The sequence below is a fragment of the Hyla sarda genome, chromosome 2 (genome assembly GCF_029499605.1).
Source record: "Hyla sarda isolate aHylSar1 chromosome 2, aHylSar1.hap1, whole genome shotgun sequence".
Taxonomy (NCBI): domain Eukaryota; kingdom Metazoa; phylum Chordata; class Amphibia; order Anura; family Hylidae; genus Hyla; species Hyla sarda.
The window spans coordinates 107,667,686-107,694,188 of record NC_079190.1 but is presented as its reverse complement, the minus strand read 5'-3'; the positions used below and the strand labels follow the sequence as shown (position 1 = coordinate 107,694,188).

General features: G+C 45.4%; 1 long non-coding RNA gene and 1 pseudogene across 1 annotated transcript in view; one reads left to right on the top strand and one right to left on the bottom strand.

Moving 5' to 3' along the window:
* The window catches only part of LOC130358882 (uncharacterized), a 55,277-nt gene that overhangs the window by 12,921 nt on the left and 15,853 nt on the right, over nt 1-26,503 (top strand). The window lies entirely within an intron of this gene.
* LOC130358880 (adenosylhomocysteinase B-like) lies at nt 18,778-19,872 on the bottom strand (annotated as a pseudogene).

Sequence of the window (26,503 nt, the reverse complement as noted above, 5' to 3'; positions counted from 1 at the left end):
GCAAAAAAATTGAAAAAAATTATATTCGTAATTACGAATATATAATGCTATATTCGCAATATTCGGGAATTCGCGAATATGCGATATTCGCGATTGAGATTCAAATTGTGAATATTCGCGAGCAACACTATTTCTAACAAGGGACTGTTTGCTATTGTGTTTTTTGTGACAGTAACTTGTTTTATAACCTTTAGTACACTTTTATGAATAAAATATTGAATGCTTTTGTGATAGTTAATGTTTATATATTTTTTTCTTTTTAACACATTTGCAATATTAGATTGAAATCAATTTAACACCCAAGATGATAAACAAGCAGAATTGTTGTAATGTTTGAAAAATTATAACACATGAATACTTTTGATTCAAGGAAACTTTTTAAACAAACAAGTCTAAACCATTTTGACTCACACAACTAATTTCATTAGCTCGGAGTTTGTGCGACACAATTGACTAGTGCGACACAAAAAAACGTGCGACAGGAAAATAACTGACATGTGTGACAGAAAAGTAAATAAGCCTGAAAAAAAAAGACGAGTGATATTGAAATTGCTCCAGAATAAACACTCCACTCTTAGTAAGTCAGGGCCAATGTTTCATTTTAACCATAAAATATATTGCGTAGAAACAAACCCCCAAAACTTAGCAAAATTGTGTTATTTTGCTATATTTTCTTTATGAATTGAACAATTTATTTATTGTATGTGGGCAGGGCATCTATATGGGTGTCGGTGCATGGGGGGCCCCATCAATTGTCAGTCCACCCCTGCTAGCCGGCAACAAGTCTCAGTGGGAGGGGAACAAGTCTCAGTTGGAGGGGAGGGGAGACTGTCTTGGGGGATTGTTTTGGGGCCCCATCATATTAAAGTGCTCTGTCAGGCAGCCTTAATCTTGCCCTAATCTTGAGTCTAATGGGTTAATGCTGAGCATTGGCCCAAACTGTGGGTCCTGGCTGCTGATAGCAACTGGGACCGATCGGGTAAGCTCATGCTAAGCTAGTGAGCTCGCCTCTAACTGCAGGAACGGGACCAGGGCATACAGGTACTCCCTTGGTCCCTAAGTATGTTTTCAAATCAACTCGTGCCAGAAAGTTGTACAGATTTGTAAGTTACTTCCATTAAAAAATCTTTAGCCTTCCAGTACTTATCAGCTGCTGTATGCTCCAAATTAAATCCTGAAATCCAGTCTGACCACAGTGTTCTCTGCTGACACCTCTGTACATGTAAGGAACTGTCCACAGCAAACCTCTCCTGGAGGTGATGATGAGGGGCTACCTACCTGAATACCTAACTAGCTACCTACCTATTTATCTACCTACCTGGCTATCTATCTAACTAGTTACCTACCTACTTTAACTAGCTACGTATCTACCTACCTAAGGATGTATTTACCTTCTTGGCTACCTTGCTAAATACCTATCTGGCAAAAAAGATACCAGCAGCAACCAAACATTCGAGCAAAGGAAGTGTGAAGTCTATTCCATTAGTCCAGTGTTACAGGAAAGCAACATTTTTGCAGCCTCAAACTTGAAAATTACAGCAAGAAGCTGCAGAAATGCTGCTTTCCTGTAACACTGGACTAATGGAATAAACTTCACTACTTTTGCACAAATTTTTGTGTGCTACTGGTATCTTTTTTTGCTACATTGTGTGGAACCCTTAACCAAGGTTTCTAATTGGCATACATCTTTTACATTTGGCTGCAATTTGGACTAGTTGTGCTGCTCTTCTTGGAATTAAAAAAAATACATATCTGGATACCTAACTAGTGTGCTACCAACCTTCCTGGCTACCTACATAACTAGCTACCTACCTACCTATCTAGCTAGCTTCCTACCTGGCTAACTTCCTACTGATGTATTTATCAACTGGGGGAACGATCTACCTACCTAAGGATGTATTTACCTCCCTGGCTACCTACCTACCTGTCTACCTACCTGACTACCTCCCTACCTAGTTGGCTACCTTCCTACCAATTTATTTACCCACTGAGGGGGGATCGAATTACCAACCTATTTTTTTTTTGTATAAGGGGAACTACCTGTCTACTGTGGGGGATATACCTACTTAATTACCGTATATACTCGAGTATAAGCCGACCCGAGTATAAGCCGAGACCCCTAATTTCAACCCAAAATCCCAGGAAAAGTTATTGACTCGAGTATAAGCCTAGGGTGGGAAATACCTCATCCCCCCCTGTCATCATCCAGACCCGTCATTAACATCCTCATCATCCCCTTGTCATCATCCCACACATCCCCCCTTCATCATCCCCTTGTCATCATCCCACACATCCCTTTATCATCCCACACATCCCCCCTTCATCATCCCCTTGTCATCATCCCACACATCCCCTTATCATCCCACACATCCCCCCTTCATCATCCCCTTGTCATCATCCCACACATCCCCCCTTCATCATCCCCTTGTCATCATCCCACACATCCCCTTATCCCACACATCCCCCCTTCATCATCCCCTTGTCATCATCCCACACATCCCCTTATCATCCCACACATCCCCCCTTCATCATTCCCTTGTCATCATCCCACACATCCCCTTATCATCCCACACATCCCCCCTTCATCATCCCCTTGTCATCATCCCACACATCCCCCCTTCATCATCCCCTTGTCATCATCCCACACATCCCCTTATCCCACACATCCCCCCTTCATCATCCCCTTGTCATCATCCCACACATCCCTTTATCATCCCACACATCCCCCCTTCATCATCCCCTTGTCATCATCCCACACATCTCTTTATCATCCCACACATCCCCCCTTCATCATCCCCTTGTCATCATCCCACACATCCCCCCTTCATCATCCCCTTGTCATCATCCCACACATCCCCTTATCCCACACATCCCCCCTTCATCATCCCCTTGTCATCATCCCACACATCCCCTTATCATCCCACACATCCCCCCTTCATCATCCCCTTGTAATCATCCCACACCCCCCCCCCCTTCATCATCCCCACCCCCCTTCATCATCCCCACCCCCCCCCCCCTTCATCATCCTCTTCTCATCATTCGCCCTCAGTGGTCTTCAACCTGCGGACCTCCAGAGGTTTCAAAACTACAACTCCCAGCAAGCCCGGGCAGCCATCGGCTGTCCGGGCTTGCTGGGAGTTGTAGTTTTGAAACCTCCGGAGGTCCGCAGGTTGAAGACCACTGCGGCCTTCAACATGCGGACCTCCAGAGGTTTCAAAACTACAACTCCCAGCAAGCCCGGGCAGCCATCGGCTGTCCGGGCTTGCTGGGAGTTGTAGTTTTGAAACCTCCGGAGGTCCGCAGGTTGAAGACCACTGCGGCCTTCAACATGCGGACCTCCAGAGGTTTCAAAACTACAACTCCCAGCAAGCCCGGGCAGCCATCGGCTGTCCGGGCTTGCTGGGAGTTGTAGTTTTGAAACCTCCGGAGGTCCGCAGGTTGAAGACCACTGCGGCCTTCAACATCATCCAGCCCCCTCTCACCCCCTTTAGTTCTGAGTACTCACCTCCGCTCGGCGCTGGTCCGGTCCTGCAGGACTGTCCGGTGAGGAGGTGGTCCGGTGAGGAGGTGGTCCGGGCTGCTATCTTCACCGGGGGCGCCTCTTCTCCGCGCTTCCGGCCCGGAATAGAGGCGTTGCCTTGACAATGACGCATAAGTACGTTGGCAATGAACGCACCTGTGCGTCGTTGTCACGGCAACGTGACTATTCTGAGGCCGGGCCCGAAGCGCTTAGAAGAGGCCTCCCCGGTGAAGATAGCAGCCCGGAACCACTATCCCACCGGACCACCTCCTCTCCGGACAGCCCTGCAGGACCGGACCAGCGCCGAGCGGAGGTGAGTACTCAGAACTAAAGGGGGTGAGAGGGGGCTGGATGATGTTGAAGGCCGCAGTGGTCTTCAACCTGCGGACCTCCGGAGGTTTCAAAACTACAACTCCCAGCAAGCCCGGACAGCCGATGGCTGCCCGGGCTTGCTGGGAGATGTAGTTTTGAAACCTCTGGAAGTCCGCAGGTTGAAGACCACTGCGGGTGGGGGAGTTCACTCGAGTATAAGCCGAGGGGGGTGTTTTCAGCACGAAAAATCGTGCTGAAAAACTCGGCTTATACTCGAGTATATACGGTAACTATCCTAGCCATTTTTACTGTGTGGGACAAAAGGGTTACAGTTTGAGGGCCTATAGAGGAGATTGTGTAGAGGAGGGGAGGCCACTAGAAAAATTAAAAGTCTTAACATGTGTGTCTTGCAAAAGATCAGTTTTGGCAGGAAGAAGTTATCAAGGTGGTCTGAGCTGGAGAGAAGAAAAGGAAAGGGGGAAACTGCGATCAGAGTCATCAGTGAGTCCCTTGATGTAATATAGTAGAAGACACCTGAGATCATACAGTCTTGGCATACAGTACTTGGTATGCCTTTTAGAAGTGAAGAAGCAGCTGGTCACTTGTCACAGACTTGAGAATTGGCACTATGTGACTTTTTAGTAAACTGGTTCTCTATTCCTAGTCAGGGCCGGCATTAGGGCGGGGCAAACCAGGCAATTGCCTAGGGCCCCCATCCCCCAGGGGGACCTCTGCCAGCTGCTCAGCATAGGCCTAATCGAGGCCGGGGGGATCCATGGCGGCCACTATCACATTCCACAGCGGTCCCCATCACATTCTGGACATCCCTGTGTCCTGAAAAATCTTTTTTCGGGACACAAGGATGTCCCTGTTACCTTTCTGTGGCTGCCCTCGCGTTAACTTTAAAAACGCAGGGGCTGTCCGGAGTTAGCGCACACAGGGACGTCGCTGATGTCTCGTGCATGCGCCCATAGCAACGGCGGAGCGGAGCTGTGAGTAGGACGCACGCCGGCCGGAATGGTAAGTCACCAGCTGGCAGCATGTCCTCTTTAGTGCTCCGACCACCCGTCCTCTGCTCCCGGGACCTACTGCTATGCTCTATAGGCCATAGCAGTAGATCGTGACCCCGGACCGGAGGACCGGTGGTCGGAACACTGAAGTGGGGCAGTACACAGACATGCAGCCTCCAGCCATACACTGTATATGGCTGAAAGCTGTATGTCTGTGGGGGAACTATACTGCACCTCATGTGGGGAACTATCCTGCACATAATGTGGGGGAACTATACTGCACCTATTGTGGGGGAAACTATACTGCACCTAATGTGGGGGAATTATACTGCACCTAATGTGGGGAACTATACTGCACCTAATGTGGGGAGCTATACTGCACCTAATGTGGGGAGCTATACTGCACCTAATGTGGGGAGCTATACTGCACCTACAGTGGGGATCAAAAGTTTGGGCACCCCAGGTAAAAATTTGTATTTATGTGCATAAAGAAGCCAAGGAAAGATGGAAAAATCTCTCTAAAAGGCATCAAATTACAGATTAGATATTGTTATATGTCAACAAAAGTTAGATTTTATTTCCATCATTTACACTTTCAAAATAAAAGAAAACAAAAAAATGGCGTCTGCAAAAGTTTGGGCACACTGCAGAGTTAATATCTTGTACTGCCCCCTTTGGCAAGTATCACAGCTTGTAAATGCTTGTTGTAGCCAGCCAAGAGTCTTTTAATTCTTGTTTGAGGTATCTTTGCCCATTCTTCCTTACAAAATTCTTCCAGTTCTTTGAGATTTCTGGGCTGATTTTTGTGGTGAGGACTTAGAAGAGGTTTTCTTCTGATGACTCTTTCATGAAGACCATATTTGTACAAGTATCTCTTTATAGTGGAATAGTGTACCACAACTCCAGTGTCTGCCAAATCTTTCTGGAGGGATTGTGCAGTTATATGTGGGTTTTGAATTGTTTTTCTCGCACTCTTGCGAGCTGTTCTGTCTGATATTTTCTTGGTCTTCCAGATCTTACTTTAACTTCCACTGTTCCTGATGACTGCCATTTCTTAATTACATTCTGAACAGAGGATATTGACATCTGAAAACTTTTGCTATCTTCTTGTAGCCTTCTCCAGCTTCAACTATTTTCAGTTTGAGATATCTAGACAACTGCTTAGAAGAACCCATGGTGCTGAATGTTGGGGCAAGGTCAGATGAGTCTGGGCATTTAAAACCTTTGAGATTGACATCACCTGGTCTTTCTAGATGATGATTGAGAACAATCCATGACACTGGCAGGTCTCAGCTTTGCAAAGGGGGCAGTGCATGCTATAAATTCTGCAGGGTGCCCAAACTTTTGCAGACACCATTTGTTTTCTGTTATTTTGAAAGTCTAAATTATGGAAATAAAATGTCTAATCTGTAATTTGATGGCTTTTGGAGATTTTTCCATCTTTCCTTGGCTTCTTTATGCACATTAATACAACTTTTTACCTGGGGTTCCCAAACTTTTGATCCCCACTATAATGTGGGGAACTATACTGCACCTAATGTGGGGAAACTATACTGCACCTAATGTGGGGAACTATATTGCACCTAATGTGGGGCAACTGTACTGCACCTAATGTGAGGCAACTGTACTGCACCTAATGTGGGGAGCTATACTGCGCCTAATGTGGAGGAACTGTACTGCACCTAATGTGGGGGAACTGTACTGCACCTAATGTGGGGGAATTGTACTGCACCTAATGTGGGGGAACTGTACTATACCTAATGTGGGGGAACTGTACTGCACCTAATGTGGGGGAACTGTACTGCACCTAATGTGGGGGAACTATACTGCACCTAATGTGGGGGAACTGTACTGCACCTAATGTGGGGAGAACTGTACTGAACCTAATGTGGAGGGAACTGTACTGCACCTAATGTGGGGGAACTGTACTGCACACCTAATGTGGGGGAACTATACTGCACCTAATTTGGAGGGAACTGTACAGCACACCTATGTGGAGGGAACTGTACTGCACACCTAATGTGGGGGGAACTGTACTGCACACCTAATGTGGAGGGAACTGTACTGCACACCTAATGTGGGGGGAACTGTACTGCACACCTAATTTGAGGGAACTGTACTGCCACCCTTATGTGGGGGGGAACTATACTGCCAATCAAATGTGGGGGAACTATACAAAAATATAAAATTGTACTATTCTGATCCCTATAACTCTTTTATTGTTCTGTATATGGGGATGTATGAGGGTCATTTTTCGCACTTTGATTTGTGGTTTTTATCGGTACCATTTTTGTTTTAATGGGACTTTTCAATTGCTTTTTAGATATTTTTTATGGTATTTCAAGTGACCAAAAATGTGCAAATCTGGTTAGTGCACTATTACCTGGGCCTGATCATCATTGGCGCTATGGAGCGCCTGCTCCACGCCCCATGTCCGCAAGGGGCCCCCGTCACACTCGGGACATGCCTGTGTCCCGAAAAATCTTTTCAGGTCACAAAGATATCATGGCAGTTACCTCTCTGCTGCAGCCCCCGCGTTAACTTTAAAAAATGCTGGGGCCGCCGAGAGGTAGCGCACGCAGGGACATCACTGACGTCCCTGCGTGCGCTCATACGAGAAAAGCAGAGCATCAAGGAGGACGTGCGCGCATGGTAAGTTACCAGCGGCACGTCATCTTCAGTGTTCCGACCTACGCTCCCGGGACCTACTCCTATGGCCCATAGGCGATAGCAGTAGATCATGACCCCGGTCCCCGGAGGCCCCGAACCAGAGGGGTGGTGGTCGGAACACTGAAGTGGGGCAGAACACAGGCATACAGCCTCCAGCCATATACTGTATATGGCTGGAGGCTGTATGTCTGTGGGGGAACTGTATGGCACCTAATGTGGGGAGCTATACTGCACCTAATAAGGGGGAACTATACTGCACCTAATGAGGGGGAACTATACTGCACCTAATGTGGGGGAACTGTACTGCACCTAATGTGGGGGAACTGTACTGCACCTAATGTGGGGGAACTGTACTGCACCTAATGTGGGGGAACTATACTGCACCTAATGTGGGGGAACTGTACTGCACCTTATGTGGGGGAACTGTACTGCACCTAATGTGGGGGAACTGTACTGCACCTAATGTGGCGAACTATACTGCACCTAATGTGGGGAACTATACTGCACCTAATGTGGGGGAGCTCTCGGGGGGGGGGGGGGGCAACATAATGAAGTGCTCCGTCTTCCAGGCAGCCTTAATCTGGCCCTGACTATTACGACTTTTGGGGCTCCAGTTTTGATTTTGCCTAGGGCCACGCTAAGCCTAAAACCAGCTCTGTACCTAGTGGTGCATGCTAGGCTTAGGGGCATGCAGTGGTTCTTGGGTGTTCTACTCAGCACTTGTAGGATGAGATTTTGCACTTGACTTGAGACTTGGCCAGTTAGCGTATGTCAATGAATTCTCTTGAAATGTATTTTTTAGCCTTTATGATGTGCCTTGTGAACATACCGTATACTGTGACCCTTCTTTGACCCAGAGAGAAGTAGTGTTAGATTCAGAGCCTCCCTGTTACACCGAGCGCTCCGGCTCCTCTTCTTCCTCCGGAGTGCTCGCGGCGTCTTCTGCCCTGCAGCGCTGCTGTCGGCAGCGCTGACCAGAGACGCTGCTCTGTTGTGCGCGGCGGGGATGCGATCCGCCTAGCGGGACGTGCCCGCTCGCGAATCGCACCCCGTCCCACTCACCTGTCCCGATCTCCTGCTGGGTCCCGGTGTGCGCGGCCCCGCTCTCTAGGGCGCGCGTGCCGGGGCTCTCAGATTTAAAGGGCCAGCGCACCGCTAATTGGTGCCTGGCCCAATCATCCTAATTAGCTCCCACCTGCTCCATGTGAATAAAAACCCACTTCCCCTTCCTGTCCTTGCCGGATCTTGTTGCCTTAGTGCTCTGAGAAAGCATTTAGCGTGTTACCAAGCCTGTGTGCACAGACCTTCTGCTGTTGCCCCTGACTACGACTCTTGCTGCCTGCCCTGACCTTCTGCTACGTCCGACCTTGCTCTTGCCTTGTCCCTGTGTACCGCGCTTGTCTCAGCTGTCAGTTGGGGTTGAGTCGCTATCGGGTGGAACGACCTGGGGGTTACGTGTCGCTGCAAGTCCATCCCGCTTTGCGGCGGGCTCTGGTGAAAACCAGTAACCCCTTAGATTCCGTTCCCCTGGTACGGCCCACGCCATCACCCCACTGACACAGAGGATCCACCTCCAGTGTCCTCACTGCATACCAGTCCGGATCCTGATCGTAGATCTGGCCATGGATCCCGCTGAGGTCCCACTGCCTAGTGTCGCTGACCTAACCACGGTGGTCGCCCAGCAATCACAACAGATCGCGCAACAAGGACAGCAGCTGACTCAACTGACCGTTATGCTGCAACAGCTTCTACCACAATTACAGCAATCATCTCCTCCGCCAGCTCCTGCATCTCCTCCGCAGCGAGTGGCTGCTCCCAGCTTCCGCCTGTCTCTACCGGACAAGTTTGATGGGGACTCAAAACAGTGCCGTGGATTCCTGTCCCAGTGTTCCCTACACCTGGAGATGATGTCGGACCTATTCCCTACTGAACGGTCTAAGGTGGCTTTCGTGGTCAGCCTCCTGTCTGGAAAGACCTTGTCATGGGCCACACCGCTCTGGGACCGCAACGATCCCACCACCGCTACTATCCAGTCCTTCTTCTCAGAAGTACGTAGTGTTTTTGAGGAGCCTGCCCGGGCCTCCTCAGCCGAGACTGCTTTGCTGAACCTCGTCCAAAGGACTTCTTCTGTGGGCGAATACGCCATCCAGTTCCGTACCCTCACCTCTGAGCTATCCTGGAACAATGAGGCCCTCTGCGCGACCTTCAAGAAAGGCTTATCCAGTAACATCAAAGATGTCCTGGCCGCATGAGAAATTCCTGCAAATCTGTCTGAACTAATCCATTTGGCCACCCGCATCGACATGCGTTTCTCGGAAAGATGCCAGGAACTTCGACAGGAAAAGGATCTTGTTCGCACCAGGCGGTTTCTCTCCCCGGCTCCTCTCTTCCAACGTCCTTTGCAATCTGTTCCTGTGCCTTCCGCCGAGGAGGCTATGCAAGTGGATCGGTCTCGCCTGACCCTACAAGAGAGTACTTGCCGCTGTAATGAGAATTTGTGCCTGTACTGTGCAAGTACCGAACACTTCCTAAAAGACTGTCCTATCCGCCCTCTTCGTCAGGAGAAACGCATGCACCTACTTCACAAGGGTGAAACGGCTCTTGGTGTGAATTCTGCCTCTCCACGTCTGACTGTACCTGTGCGGATTTCTCCTTCCGCCAACTCCTCCTTCTCAGCAGTGGCCTTCTTGGCCTCTTTTGTTAATAGGTTCAGTATCCCAGTAACCCGTCTCGTCAAACCGCTCTTTATCTCTTCTGTTAACGGAGAAAAATTGGACTGCACTGTGCGCTACTGCACTGAACCTCTGCCCATGTGCATTGGACTTCACCATGAAAAAATTTAATTTTTTGTTCTGCTTAACTGCACCTCTGAAGTTCTTCTCGGTCTGCCATGGCTCCAACGTCATGCTCCTACCCTCGACTGGACCACCGGGGAGATCAAAAGTTGGGGTCCTTCTTGTCACAAACAATGCCTCACATCTGCTCCCACTTGTCAAACCCCTAAGGCTCCACCTTTACCGGGCCTTCCCAAGGCTTACCAGGACTTTTCAGATGTTTTCTGCAAAAAGCAAGCAGAGATCTCACCTCCTCATAGACCTTATGATTGTCCCATTGACCTCCTTCCTGGTACCACTCTGCCCCGTGGCAGGATTTACCCTCTGTCAGCCCCAGAGATTCAAGTCATGTCTGAGTATATGCAGGAGAACCTAAAGAGAGATTTTATTCGGAAGTCCTCATCCCCTGCTGGAGCGGGGTTCTTCCTTGTTTCTAAAAAGGATGGATCCTTACGACCATGTATTGACTACCACGGTTTAAATAAAATTACCATCAAAAACCACTATCCCCTGCCTTTGATCTCTGAACTCTTTGACCGTCTTCGCGTAGCAAGTATCTTCACCAAATTGGACTTAAGGGGCGCGTATAATCTTATTCGCATTCGGAAAGGTGATGAGTGGAAGACCGCTTTCAATACCAGAGATGGACATTTTGAATATCTAGTTATGCCCTTTGGGCTCTGCAACGCCGCTGCAGTCTTCCAGGACTTCGTTAATGAGATCTTTCGGGTCTTATTGTATACCTGTGTTGTCGTTTACCTGGACGACATCTTGATTTTTTCCTCTAACTTAGAGGAACACCATCGTCATGTCCGTCAAGTGCTCCAAAGACTTTGTGAAAACCACCTGTACGCTAAATTTGAAAAATGTCTCTTTGAATGCAACAGTCTTCCTTTCCTAGGTTACCTAGTCTCTGGCCAAGGGCTTCAAATGGATCCAGATAAACTGTCAGCGGTTTTGGATTGGCCACGCCCTTCTGGACTCCGCGCTATCCAACGCTTCCTGGGATTTGCCAACTATTACCGACAGTTTATTCCCCACTTCTCCACCATAGTGGCCCCTATTGTGGCCCTGACCAGGAAGAATGCTAATCCTAAGTAGATGAGCCCTTCAATCGTCTCAAAACTGCCTTCGCCTCTGCACCAGTGCTGTCCAGACCTGATCCGTTGAAGCCATTCTTCCTGGAAGTTGACGCTTCATCAGTTGGAGCTGGAGCCATACTTCTTCAAAAAAACGCTACCGGACGTAACATTACTTGTGTTTTTTTCTCAAAAACTTCCTCTCCGGCAGAGAAGAAATACTCTATTGGAGATCGTGAACCTCTGGCCATCAAGTTAGCACTCGAGGAGTGGAGGCATGTATTGGAGGGTTCCAAACACCCCATTGTCATTTACACTGACCACAAGAATCTCTCTTACCTCCAGTCCGCGTCTGAATCCTCGCCAGGCTAGATCGTCGTTGTTTTTTGCCCGCTTTAACTTCGAGATACACTTCCGTCCCGCTGACAAGAATGTCAGAGCTGACGCCCTTTCTCGTTCCTCTGATGCCTCCGTATCTGAAACCCCTCTGCAGCATATCATACTGCCTGAGTGCCTGGTCTCCTCTGCTCCAGCTTCACTGGGACAAACCCCCCCTGGAAAGACTTTTGTTCCACCACGCCTTCGCCTCAAGATCCTCAAATGGGGCCATTCCTCTCACCTGGCTGGTCATGCTGGCATTAAAAAGTCCATTCAGCTCATTTCCCATCTTTATGGTGGCCTACACTAGAGGGTGACGTTACTGATTTCGTTCGGGCCTGTACTATTTGTGCCCGGGATAAAACCCCTCGCCAGAAGCCTGCTGGACTCCTCCTTCCTTTGCCCGTCCCTGAGCAACCATGGTCCCAAATTGCCATGGATTTCATTACTGATCTTCCCGTATCCCATGGCAATACCGTCATCTGGGTGGTCGTTGATCGCTTTTCCAAAATGGCTCACTTCATTCCGCTTCCAGGCCTTCCTTCTGCGCCACAGTTGGCGAAGCAATTTTTTTCTGCACATTTTTCGCCTTCACGGGCTTCCCACGCATATCGTCTCAGATAGAGGCGTTTAATTTGTGTGGAAATTTTGGAGAGCTCTCTGTAACCAATTAAAGATCAAATTAAATTTCTCATCCTCCTATCACCCCCAATCCAATGGACAAGTAGAGAGAGTAAACCAGATTCTTGGTGACTACTTGCGACATTTTGTCTCCTCCCGCCAAGATGATTGGGTCGACCTTCTGCCCTGGGCTGAATTCTCGTACAATTTCAAAAATTCTGAATCCTCCGCCAAATCCCCATTCTTTGTGGTGTACGGCCGTCATCCTCTGCCCCCCCTCCCCATTCCCACTTCTTCTGGAGTTCCTGCCGTAGATGAAGTAACCCGGGACTTCTCTGTTATCTAGAAGGAGACTCAAAAGTCGCTCCTACTGGCCTCGTCTCGTATGAAGAGACATGCAGATAAGAAGAGAAGAACTCCTCCTGTCTTCGTTCCTGGGGACAAAGTGTGGCTCTCTGCCAAATATATCCGGTTTCGTGTTCCTAGCTACAAGTTGGGTCCACGTTACCTTGGACCATTTAAAGTCAAAATTCAAATCAATTCTGTCTCCTACAAGCTTCATCTTCCTCCTTCTCTTCGTATTCCTAACTCCTTTCATGTTTCCCTTCTCAAACCTCTTGTTCTTAACCGCTTTTCCCCCAAGGTCACCGTTCCTGCTCCTGTCTCTGGCTCCTCTGATGTCTTCACGGTAAAAGAAAACCTCGCCTCCAAGGTTGTCAGAGATAAAAAAAAATTCTCGTTGACTGGGAGAATTGTGGCCCCGAAGTGAGGTCTTGGGAGCCCGAGGAAAATATCCTCGACAAGGAGCTCATCCATAGGTTCCTGGTCTCCAAAAAGAGGGGGAGACCTAAGGGGGGGGGGTACTGTTATGCTGAGCGCTCCGGCTCCTCCTCCTCCTCCTCCGGAGCGCTCGCGGCATCTTCTGCCCTGCAGCGCTCCGGTCAACAGCACTGACCGGAGACGCTGCTCTGTTGTGCCTGGCGGGGATGCGATCCGCCTAGCGGGACGTGCCCGCTTGCGGAACGCACCCCATCCCACTCACCTGTCCCGATCTCCTGCTGGGTCCCGGTGCGCGCGGCCCCGCTCTCCAGGGCGCGCACGAGCTGGGGTTCTCAGATTTAAAGGGCCAGCGCACCGCTAATTGGTGCCTGACCCAATCATCCTAATTATCTCCCACCTGCTCCATGTGAATAAAAACCCACTTCCCCTTCCTGTCCTTGCCGGATCTTGTTGCCTTAGTGCCCTGAGAAAGCGTTTAGTGTGTTCCCAAGCATGTGTACCCAGACCTTCTGTTGTTGCCCCTGACTACAACTCTTTCTGCCTGCCCTGACCTTCTGCTACGTCCGACCTTGCTCTTGCCTTGTCCCTGTGTAATGCGCCTGTCTCAGCTGTCAGTTGGTGTTAAGTCGCTATCGAGTGGAACGACCTGGGGGTTACCTGCCGCTGCAAGTCCATCCCGCTTTGCGGCAGGCTCTGGTGAAAACCAGTAACCCCTTAGATTCCGTTCCCCTGGTACGGCCAACGCCATCACCCCACTGACACAGAGGATCCACCTCCAGTGTCCTCACTGCATACCAGTCCGGATCCTGACACTCCCACTCTGGCAGACCTGGATTGCCCATATATTACAAGGACAGCCATTCATTAGAATAGCCACTGTAAAATTCTATCATTTCTCAAATAAAATATACATTTACAGTGAGAGTAATATAGGAGACATATAGGAGACATATTGTTGTGTCACCAAGTCAGTGTTACATCTAGGGAGTTGACATTTCTCTTAGCTGTGAATTTCACAAATGTATCATTTTTAGAAAGAGTGAATGTGACTATCCTTCCCTTAGGACATTTGCTCTCACCTAATTTTTTATTTTTTAGTGCTTTCGTGCGTACCTGTAAATTAAGATGTTTTGACAGTTTAAGAGCTTGTTCACACTGAATCAGTTATTTTAAATTAAGGAAAAAACAGATATGCACCTGCTCATTAATAAATCCATTTCTATTGACTTTGAGATGTGTCACTTGTGTCTCTGCTGTCATTAGTTTTCTCTAGTTTATATTCTGCTCTAGCTTGTTTTGTTTTTCAAAATGTTCTCATTTTCTCTGATCATCCTCAGAGACATAAGGTACCCGTCTTCTTTTGAGAGATACCATAACATCAGGAAAATACTGATAATATATATATATATATATATATATATATATATATATATATTTATTAGATGGGCTCTGTCATTAGCTAAGACCTTTTATATAATGTTGATTATGACATTATATGTATTTTTGTAATATACATTGGTTAAAAAAAATGTGTATATTTTTGGATTAAAAAGATGTTGTCTTTTCCCTGCAGGTATTGCTTGTGTGTCTCAGCTATGACAAATACAGGAAGTGTGAGCAGGACACGTAGGGCTCTGTGCAGGCTCTTGGCTTGTCAATCAGCCTGCTGTGTGAGTCGGGGGAGTGTCATATAGCCTCATTACACTGAGACTTACAGAACAAGCTTGTCCGGCATGCATATATTGTTGTCATATGCATAAAATAAAAATTTACGCTTTACGTTTTTATATAGGGCATACCCCCAACCTAAAAAAAAGTGCATGTGATCTACTTTGTAACAACTCAAAATTAATACAGTTTCCACACGAGAACCCTTAAATAAACAAAGAAATAACTCATGCTCCCTTTTAGTGGTCACAGTCACCCAGCATGTTGTCTTCAAATCTACGTCCATGCATACATTTTGAGCTCTGTATCAGAAAATAGAGCCACAACCCCTTTAAAGAAGCACTCCTGTTTTTTTTTCCTCATATAATCACCCCCAGTATTCTTGCAGTAGTATCTGTTTTATTCAGTCATGTGACCATCAGTCTGACAACTAGAAAATTACATTCTTTACTATAAAGACAGGATTGCAGTTCCTCCTTTGTTAATGAATTCCTGTAAGCTACAGTATTATATCATCATCACCTATGAGACCCAGCCCCACCTTCATTGTTCCTCCTTAAGCGCCCCATGCACAGAATGCTGCTAAAGACGAAATGCTAAATGTCTGCCTTTTCTAAGAGACCAGGAGTGCAGTGATATTGTTGGTGAGTCCATACATTGATTAGCTGCCGAGTTATATAACTCCCCTATTCACACTGCCTGCCTTTTCTGTGTGCAGATTCTCTCTAATTGTTGCAGCCTGACACTGATCTCCTGTGTGTAAAAGCTTCAAATGTGGAGAAAAAGGGAAACAGACTGAAGCAGTTTTTGTGTAAAAGCTTCAAATGTGGAGAAAAAGGGAAACAGACTGAAGCAGTTTTTTTTTTATAATTCTTTAAAGTATAAGTTGGAAGGAAGTTTCATGTCACTGATCTATATAATGTTCTGCACTTAAATGGGAGTGATGTGATGAGACTCCACCCTCTCAGCCTCGGTAGAGGCATTATGGAAAATATAGGCTGCACCCAACCATGCATACTGTAAATTATTAGCTAACATACATATAAAAGAGCTGCTACATCTCCACCTCAATTCTGCTGTGTGCACAGTGCAGCAGAATCCAATTGAAGACAATGGTAGACTACTGCACCAGAATTTCTGAGTGGAATTTCTATAGTGTGAATAGGTCATAAAGATGTGTTAAGAAACTAATCAGCATAGAATTCTAAGAAGTACAGACATTCACTGTATAGACCTATTGCAACCTATAACTTTTTATGCAGATTAGAAATGGTAGAATGATTGAAATGGTACCCAAAGACCACCCAAATAGATTTTGTCTACACTACAATTAATTTATTCTTGAGACTCAATCATCTAACTGAACAGATCCAGAGTAAATCAAACAAGCGAGACACCTGTCATAATAATCTCACAAAATATTTCCTTCTACTATAAATGGCAAATTAATAATTCTGGATTAGTCTACTTATCTCTATAATTTACTCATTATAATCACAGACCTGATAAAATAATAAATCATGACCCGCTTTGTCAAGTCATAAAATTGTATTTCTGAAGAGATGTAGAGCAAACTATTTGCAAAATAGCTCAGATTTACAAGTAGACTTATGCTTCATGCACCAAACTATATTCTTGATCTGTACATGGATCTCTACATGGGTCCCAAATAAACCGACCATTAAACTGTATTGGTCCAGATTGCACCTTTGTCTCTTTCTGATCTTGTCACAGACTGGAAGATGTGGAATTATGGAAATCAATTGTATGGTGCATGGTCTGCCGAGCCAATGTAAAAATGGTATCTATTGCTATGCACTCAATGTATGGTGGTAATATTGTACTGTTGAAAGTAGTTTATATTCAGCAATAGTATGGTTATGTTTTGTTATTATGTGGTGGTAATATATGGTCATGATTAGTGTTTCTCACGAATATTCACAATTCCAATATTCGTTGTGAATATTGCATATTCGCAAATTCGCGAATATTATGAATTTCGCGATAAAAATTTGCTATTGCAAATATTCATCTTTTTTTCAAACTGTTTTAAAAACTGAGCACCTTGTAGGGATCTCCTTTGACTGATAAATGCAATGCTTGTATAATTTCATTAAAGACCCAGGGATGAGACTGTGAGGCGAAAGGTTTATGCTTGCGAATATTCGCAATACGAATATTCGCAAGGCTAATATTCGTGGAAATTCCGCTCTACTTATGCCTGTGAGCCAATGAGAGTTCTGCAAGCACAGTTGTCAGAGCTTAGCAACATCCCTAGCAACGTCCCTCGCATGATGTTATAGCGCGCATGCGCAGACGAGCGAAATTTCGCTATTAATTTCGCATTCGCAATAGCGAAATTTTGCAATTCAAAAAAACGTCACGAATATAATGAATATTCGAATTTCATGAATATGGGACGAATATTCGTCCTCATATTCGCGAAATATCGCGAATTCGAATACGGCATATGCCGCTCATCACTAGTCATGAGGTGGTAGTGTTATTTGTCTAGGTATTATTGTTAATGTTGGAGAAGTGTAAAGCATAGAAGACTCATATGACTCTAGTTCTACCATGTTATACACCAAAAGAGTTGGCACAGTAGTTAAACATCTTGCAGTACACATATAACCTCTACACAGAACTGTAATATTGAAAGGAGATGCACATGGCAAATTTGGTCCTAGAGGGGTTCCCAGGGTTGATCAATAAAGTTGACCTTTAATGTCCATCTAATTATACATCTACCACAGTAGTGCACCCATATTCCTGTATTGTATTCTAATTGTTACACATCCACACCGTTTATCTGGTGTAGGATTCTATTGTGGCACTTGTAGTCCGCTGCAGGCATCCTCCATTGTATGCATTTTTATGCTGGGGATCGCCCCTAGTAACGGACTACAAGGGCAGGATCTGCTCCCCCAGTATAAATGCACAACCGCATTTGGGGTTGAGCACCTCCAGCCATTTTAGACCACGTTTTTTGTTGTTTGTTTACATTTTATACTTGGAGGTGTGTAAACTCCAAAATTAATGCGCCTTGAATATCTTCAAGGCAGCATTAAGGTAGCACCTGTGAGGCCAGGCACCCATATTAGCCAACTCAGGTGGGGCTTGCAGCTTGCCTCCCTCCTCCCATTGCATGTGTGCTCAGTCACGCTGGAGGGTATCTGGGAGGAAGTTGTGAGTCGACCAAATGCTGCCGTAATTGCCCACTGGCCCCTGTTTTGCTTATCAAGCACAGGTAGGATTAGCGTAGGTCTCGCACCATATTGAGAAACCTTGGCGTTGGTGTGCGGGCTCTGGTGTGTCCTTCATATAAGGATACACTGGCGAATGTCTCAATTTTAACATCAGTGTTGAGGGATAGCCAATGTCATTGTATACATCTACCACAGTAGTGCACCCATATTCCTGTATTGTGACCTTTAATGTCCAAAACAAATAAATACTCATTTGACAGAACACTTTTTGGATCTAAAAAATGAAAGGTGGCTGCTTACTATGGACAGCAATACCATTTTACCATTTCATTTTATTTTGGTATGGTCCCTTTTCTATGGTAAAGAACCTTGTAGCCTAATGTGGTCTCCAGGTTTTTATTTATTTTATTTTTTTTAGAAACTAAAAGTCTCTTTTATACAACTTGCATAATGGAAAAAAAATTGAAAACATTACAAGACGGGAATCTTTCACCATTGACTTTGGATCTTCATAGCAGTAAAGCCTCGTCTGTTTGGTGGATGCCCCCGATCACACCCCCAATGCCCCCGAGGCATAGAGGAGGAGATTAGGCGGGCGCTCCGGGGGGGTCACACTGCTGGATTAGCATCGGCCCAGATGTCAGATACGGATACGGGGGTTGGGTGCTGAAGTTCTTTGGGTTACTGACGCGGATCTCAGTATCTGTAATGGTCAGGCTTGAAGGGTCCTTCCTTTTTTCAGACCCAGGTACTTTGCCTGCTTGTCTGTAAGTTTTGTCAGGTTCACCAGGCAGCCCTCTGCTAGAAGAATAACGTGGTGGCCATTTTTCAAGAGGTATTGGTCCACCTGAGGTTTGATGTTCACTTTCTTCATTACGTTATCATTCAGCCATTTTACATCAAGTTCTACATCAAAGTGTCCGATTTTACAGACAATGGAATTATCTTTCATCTGCTCAAAGTGTCTCCCCTCCACTATGTCTGCACATCCTGTTGTGGTGACAAATATGTTCCCCTCTTTGCAGGCTTCATCCATCATGGTCAATTCATAACCTTCCATGGCCACCTGCAGGGCATTGATTCGGTCGATCTCTGTGATGATGACTATGGCACTGAAGGCTCTCAGCGCCTGAGTGCAGCCTTTCCCAATGTCTCCGTATGCAGCAACAACTGCGACTTTCCCTGCGATCATCGCGTCGGTAGCGCTCTTGATGCCCTCGATCAGCGACTCTCGGCGGCCATACAGGTTATCAAACTTACTCTTGGTTACAGAGTCATTGACATTGATGGCTGGAATCTTCAGAGTCCCCTCATTCTTCATCTTGTACAGGTTGTGAACCCCAGTGGTCGTCTCTTTAGAAATTCCTTTAATGCCTTTCAGTAACTCGGAGTGTTTGGTGTGGACCAGGTTGGTGAGGTCTCCTCTGTCGTTCAGGATCATGTTCAGGGGTTTCCATCAGGAAAGAACAGGGTCTGCTCAATGCACTAGAGGTATTCTCCATCTGTCTCTCCTTTCCAAGCATAGACTGGCACACCGGTTTAGGCAATGGCGGCGGCAGCGTGGTCCTGAATGGAAAAGATGTTACAGCTGGACCGCTGCACCTCAACTCCAAGCGCCGTCAGGGTCTTAATCAGGATGGCGGGTCATGTGCAGACACCCCGCGATCCTCGCTCCCTTCAGCGGCTTGGTCTCGCCATACATCTCCCTCATTTTCATAAGCCCGGGCATCTCATTCTCAGCTATTCGGCCAGGGTGATATCTGCAACTTTGTATGAGAGCTTATCCTACATGATGACGAGGGAGCCGGTGCATCTGAAGAGAAGGCGTGGAGGTTCGGGGGAAGGGGTGTCTCCAGGCTTTAATCTAGGGGACTACACTACATACAATGCAATGGCTGTTAATATCTACAGTGGAAGAATCTCCTGTCAATTTCTGTTCATCCCTCCAGTAAAATGGGTTTTCTTTCATTCTGGAGAGAAATCTGGCTTGGCATACATTCCCAGTCAGTTTCCAAGACTCCTAGTTGGAGTGAAACAATGACTTTAAGAGAAAGTCATTTGGGAAAAAAAATGCTGTGAGAGCTGTTTTGCATACCTTTTATATTCTTGCATATCCCCCAGTGATGCGTGAGAATGATCTCTTGGGCAATTGAATGAGTCAATCTTAGAATATTAGATGGATATTTATATGCTTGTTCACTTCCAAGCAGAAATGTGGCTAGAAGAGTGGTCCTATATGGTGTGAGGCTGCTGTGGTTGCCATGTCATTTGTGGGTTTGTTTGATCAATGGAAGAACCCAAAGAAAACCCACCTTAACCCTTTAAGGACCACGGGTTTTTCAGTTTTTGCACTTTTATTTTTTCCTCCTCAAATTTGAAAAATCATAACCCTTTCAATTTTGCATCTAAAAATCCATATGAGGCTTATTTTTTGCACCACCAATTCTACTTTGCAGTGAAATCAGTCATTTTACCCAAAAATCTACGACGAAACGGAGAAAAAAATCGTTGTGTGACGAAATTGAAGAAAAACGGCATTTTGTAACTTTTGTGAGCTTCCGTTTCTACGCAGTACATTTTTCGGTAAAAATGACCGCTTATCCTAATTCTGTAGGTCCATACGATTAAAATGATACCCTACTTATATAGGTTTGATTTTGTCGTACTTGTGGAAAAAATCAAAACTACATGCAGGAAAATGTATACGTTTAAAATTGTCATTTTCTGACCCCTATACCTTTTTTATTTTTCTGCGTATGGAGCGGTATGAAGGCTCATTTTTTGCGCGTGATCTGAAGTTTTTATCAGTACCATTTTTGTATTAATCAGACTTTTTGATCGCTTTTTATTCATTTTTTCATTATATAAAAAGTGATCAAAAATACGCTATTTTGGACTTTGGAATTTTTTTGCACATACGCCATTGACCCTGCGGTTTAATCAATGATATTTTTTTCGGCGACACCACATATGTTTATATTTATTTTTATTTACATGGGTTTTTTTTATGGGAAAAGGGGGATGATTTGGACTTTTATTAGGGAAAGGGTTAAATCACATTTATGAACTTTATTTTTACACTTTTTTTATTGCAATGTTATAGCCCCCATAGGGGGCTAAAACATTGGATACACTGATTGCCAGCACTGTTCACTGCAAAGTCATAGCTTTGCATTGATCAGTGTTATCGGCGGTCGATTGCTCAAGCCTGAATCTCAGGCTTGGAGCAATCAATCGCCAATCTACTAAACCCCAGGGCCTAAGCCTGGGGTATGAAACCCCTATTGCTTAGCCCTAAAATAAATCTCCACTATTTCTACAAAAGTAGCCCTGCAGTGGCTATTTATATAGAGGGTACCACTTAAAAACAAACATTATTGCCGCCTCTACATGTTTCGCCGCCTCTGTGGCTTTCTCAAGAGGCAATGGTGGCAATGGCAGCTGCGGAAATGGTGGAGGGGGTATTTATAGACCATCCTCCCTCATATATACTGGCATGAGTATGGATTAGAAAGGTATAACAATGGATATTGACTAAAATGATAGATACATCAAATGAAAAAGCATAATAGTGTGCATATATGGGTTATTTAGGATATTATTATACCAACAACCACAGTCCACACTTTACAGCTCAGCAAATTCATTATCACATAACAGATGGCGGTATCAACATCCATCATATGCTATCTATATTGTCAAAGACTGATGATATATCACTTGACTCATTACTGGTCACAGATGTGTCCAGCCAACAAGCAAAAGATGTATATGGGTGACAAAAATATATGGGTAACCTGGAGTCCCATTGTAGCCACTGCAGAATAGTGGACAAAATAAAATTGGGAAGAATTATCTAAATCATCAAAAATCAAGATGAAGGCATATTATAAAAAAGCTGCAAAGGAGAAGCCTTTATTCAAGCCCAATGGTGATTGACTATGCAGTCGCCAGATCCATCTCGCCTCCTCTTGTAGTAGGCGAGTATCAATGTTTCCTTTCCTCTGTCCTTGTTGTAATTGACAAAACCAAGCAAACCTGAGCTCCTCCAATCTCCCATTATGTCTCACCAATGGCCAGCATATGTCTCACCAATGGCGTATCCTTGGCCGTTCTAATGTTGCTCAGATGTTGTGAGATTCTTCTCCGCAATTCTTGAGCCGTTTTTCCCATGTACATTTTAGGGCAGGTGCACTGGGCAACATATATGACATTGTGTGATCCGCAGTTAATAAACTGTCGTATTTGGTATATATGATTATCAACCGGATTCACGATTTCTTTGGTTTTGTGTATGTGCCGACAGAAACTACAATGTCCGCAGGGATATGTTCCCACTGTCTTGTTTTTTAGCCAGGTGCTCCCTCCTTCTGTGTTCTTAAGGTGGTTATGCACCAACTGATCCTTGAGGCTATGTCCCCTGCAGAAGGTTACACTCAGGGTGGTACCTATAAGGGGTAAGAGATCAGTGTCTCTAGCTAGTAAATGCCAATGACGCCTGAGAATGGACATCACTTGGTCAGTATGACCATCGTGGGTGCCAATACACCTAACTTTTTTGGATGAGTCAACTGGCCTAGATACAGTTAGTAAATTATTTATTTCTGACTGGCAAGCTCTATGGTAGGCTTGCTTACAATGTTTACAGGGATAACCCCTCTGTCTGAACCTATTGAATAGGTTCAAGCTTTCCTTCTGGAAGCTACTCTCCTCGGAGCAATTCCGCCTTGCCCTGAGATACTGGCCATCCGGGATACTCTTTTTAAGAGACCCCGGGTACCAGCTATCCCAGTGCAGGAGGGAATTGGTGGAAGTGGGCTTACGGTAAATGTCTGGTCATCAATATAGATTGTCAGATCCAAGAAGTTAATACTTCTCCCTCCAATCTCCGAAGTGAAAGACATGCCTATATCGTTGTCATTCAGCATGGTAGTAAATTCCTGAAAGAGCTCAGGTGACCCATCCCACAATATGAGGACATCATCTATATATCGTCCGAAAAATAAGATGTGCTCTGTGTACAAACTCAAATCATCAGAAAAAACAAACGTGCTCGTGCTCTGTTCTACTTAAGTTTTTCCTATATATAGGGTATTGCAAGAGTTTAGAAGGCTGAATTTTTCTACGAACGCATGCACAGGCTCCCAGCGCATGCGCAATAGACCTGACAGCGCCGGCAGAGATTAAGGTTGCAAAAACCGGCACATGAGATGCACGGCGCAGCGTGATGATGTAGCGAGTAAACACGGGCGCCGCTAGATGACGGGGCATGACGCGGACATGACAGGCTCCTGGTCAAGAAGTCTCCCGACCGTGATTGGTGAGTAGGTCACTCACCCAGATGGTTTTAATTGTGGGAGAGGTTCTATTGGTAATCTGGATAATAAGAAATATAAAAGAGAACTCTATTGGAGAGCAAACCTGGGCACATATTGATGACAAGGGGAGGGTGGTCTATAAATACCCCCTCCGCCATTTTGGCAGCTGCCATTGTCACCATTGCCTCTTGAGAAAGCCGCGGAGGCCGCGAAACATGTAGAGGCGGCAATAGTGTTTGCTTTTAAGTGGTACTAGTGTGTTACCCTCTATATAAATAGCCACTGCAGAGCTACTTTTGGAGAAATAGTGGAGACTATGCTCTTAATCTTGATGATATAAGCACTAGATACACCTGGTATCAGTTTTAAATAATTTTTTGGGACATTTTATTAGTATTTAATAAAAGTTATATTTTAGGGGTAAGCAATAGGGGTTTCATACCCCGGGCTTAGGCCCTGGGGTTTAGTGTATTGTTGGTAATTGGCCTCTTACTACCCCAAGGGTAGTTTTGTTTAGTCAATCGCCAATCTGATGCGCCGGAGGAAGGTGAGTGACCTAGCTGATCGGGACACTGCATTTTCACTGCGGTGGTCCCGATCAGCGCCATTGATCAGCCGGGAAGGTTTTACTTTAGTTTTAGATGCGGCGTTCAACTTTGAAAGCCGCGTTTGAAGGGTTAATAGCACGCGGCACCGTGATAGCTGCCGCACGCTATTAGCCCCGAGTCCTGGCTTCAGATACATGCCGGGACCGACCCGATATGACGCACGGTCATGTGATTATATCGCGGGAGCCGGCCACGGACATAAATATACGGGGTTAAAGGCCTCTCCTGGAATAAAAGAAGACATCAGTTTTATAAATGGTCCTCTTCTACAATATTAATAATAATACTTATTGTGAGTATTGTTATTATTGTTATGATGATGATGATGATTATTATTATTAAGGCAGGGGACTGTAACAAACTTTATCCTTAGGTCCTTGAGCTAGCTTTGAGATAAAAAAAAAAAAAAAATGTAAATGGCCTTAGACTAATACTGACCCCACATTTATTCATATATTCCCAAACTGAATCTGACTCCTAACATACTTCCTCTAACTACACACTTGGCCTGAAGGAGGCCTGTGAAATTTAGTCAGAAATACAATTTATCAAGAGCATTATTTTACATCATGGAAACCATGACAGCTTCTGTCCTACTTATGTGAAAACGAAATGAAGAAGAATTCTAAAACAAATGATACATAATTATGGAACAGATTGATATCATAGAAAAAGCTGCTAAAGCAACAACTTAGATCTCTGACAACTCATTCTTAACCCGAAGTGTAAAATACAAAATAGACCAGAACATCGTTAAAGGGACAGTATCAAGAAAGGAAGATGTGACTACGTAGTCTGCTGTCCTAAGAGAATATTCCCCATAGTAATCATTCATTAAAGGGGTTCTCCGGTGCTTAAACATCTTATTCCCTATCCAAAGGATAGAGGATAAGATGCCTGATCATGGGAGTCCCGCCGCTGGGGACCCCCGGGATCATGCACGCGGCACCCCATTTGTAATCAGTCCCTGGAGCGTATTCGCTCCGGGACTGATTACCGACGACTACAGGGCGGGTCGCCGGTAATCAGTCCCGGAGCGACATTCATTACCTGCACTATTTGCTATGGAGAGTGACAAATATTAAGGACATTAACTAGCTTAGGAATCACATGACATGGATAGATTTCTAGTTTAGAAATTTAGGGCATGCAATGTTACACTTGTGCCTAAGCACTTTTTTTTGCAACTTTTCACAGTATACAGATACCAGCAAATGTTTCAAAAGTCAATTTCAGATTTTGTTTTGCAATGGTAACAAGTTAATCAAATGCGAATGTCGCACAACCCGCTCTAAAACACTGAAAATCTATGCCAGCCCAGACCTGGTTTACTGCGTTTGGAGAGCATGATAAACATGATGAGAGATAGCGAGACTGCTTGTCCTAATTAATGGGTACTTCCTACATTAGAATAAGCCCTATCGTCTCGGAGCTAAAGGTGACATCAGCTGTCATAGACAGACCCCTTGTAGCTAGCCCCGCACCCCAATCAATGTGACTTGCTGGTAAATTCTAATCAGCGAATCATGGCGCTTCTAGGCCAATCCGGACTCTGTTGGCCCAGAAGATAAGAGGGATTGGTGCTGACATCAACAATCACCCTGGAGCTTGTGCCCACATCCCATTAGCTCATATTCCCCGCCAGAAGCCATAACTGGTCGGGACCAATCGACACTGGGATCTCATATTTCCCACGGTGAGCCATGATTGGTTAGTCAGTGCCGACAAATAATGGTCAATTTGACAGCAGCATCTATAGGGTCACTGAGGGGGCTCCCTCTGCTCTTCATTAGTGCCCTGAAAAGCGATTGTGAGGTGCTGAAGGTAGCCATGGCAACTGGAGGTCAGACAATGGCCTCCATTGCCCTTGCTACAAAAGCGGATCAGACTCTGCCTAGGGCAGAGTCTGATCAGCTGTACTATGCCTGCTAGTGTAAATTGAATATTTATTTACAGTTTTTCCAAAAGTTTACAGCTGATCTATGCCAAAGGATCTGTTTAACACAGTGGTTCACAACCTTTTTTGCCTGAGTACCCCCTTGACAGCCCATTCCCAAAAAATTGTCTCCCCATATTAGCAACATTTTGTAATGATTATAGAATAATTCATATGCTTTACTTTCCTCTATAACAGGCTCCCTGTTCCTCTCCCTACCGCCCAAGTCTCCTGATTTACAGGTGACTAGTGTTGAGCGGCATAGGCCATATTCGAATTTGCGATATTTCGCAAATATATGGACGAATATTCGTCATATCTTCACTAAATTTGCATATTCATAATATTCGTGTTTTTTTTCGCATATGCGTAAATTCGCATATGCGAAAATTCGCATATGTGAAAATTTATTAACTTTATTGCAAGTAGACGAGTGTTACTTGATAGAAGCAGCAGAAGGGAGGGATCAATATTCGCGAATATTCGCATATGCGAATATTCGCCCGTCGGTCTCACACAGTAGTATTAGAGCCTTCTTTAGACCACACAAGCTGGAAGCA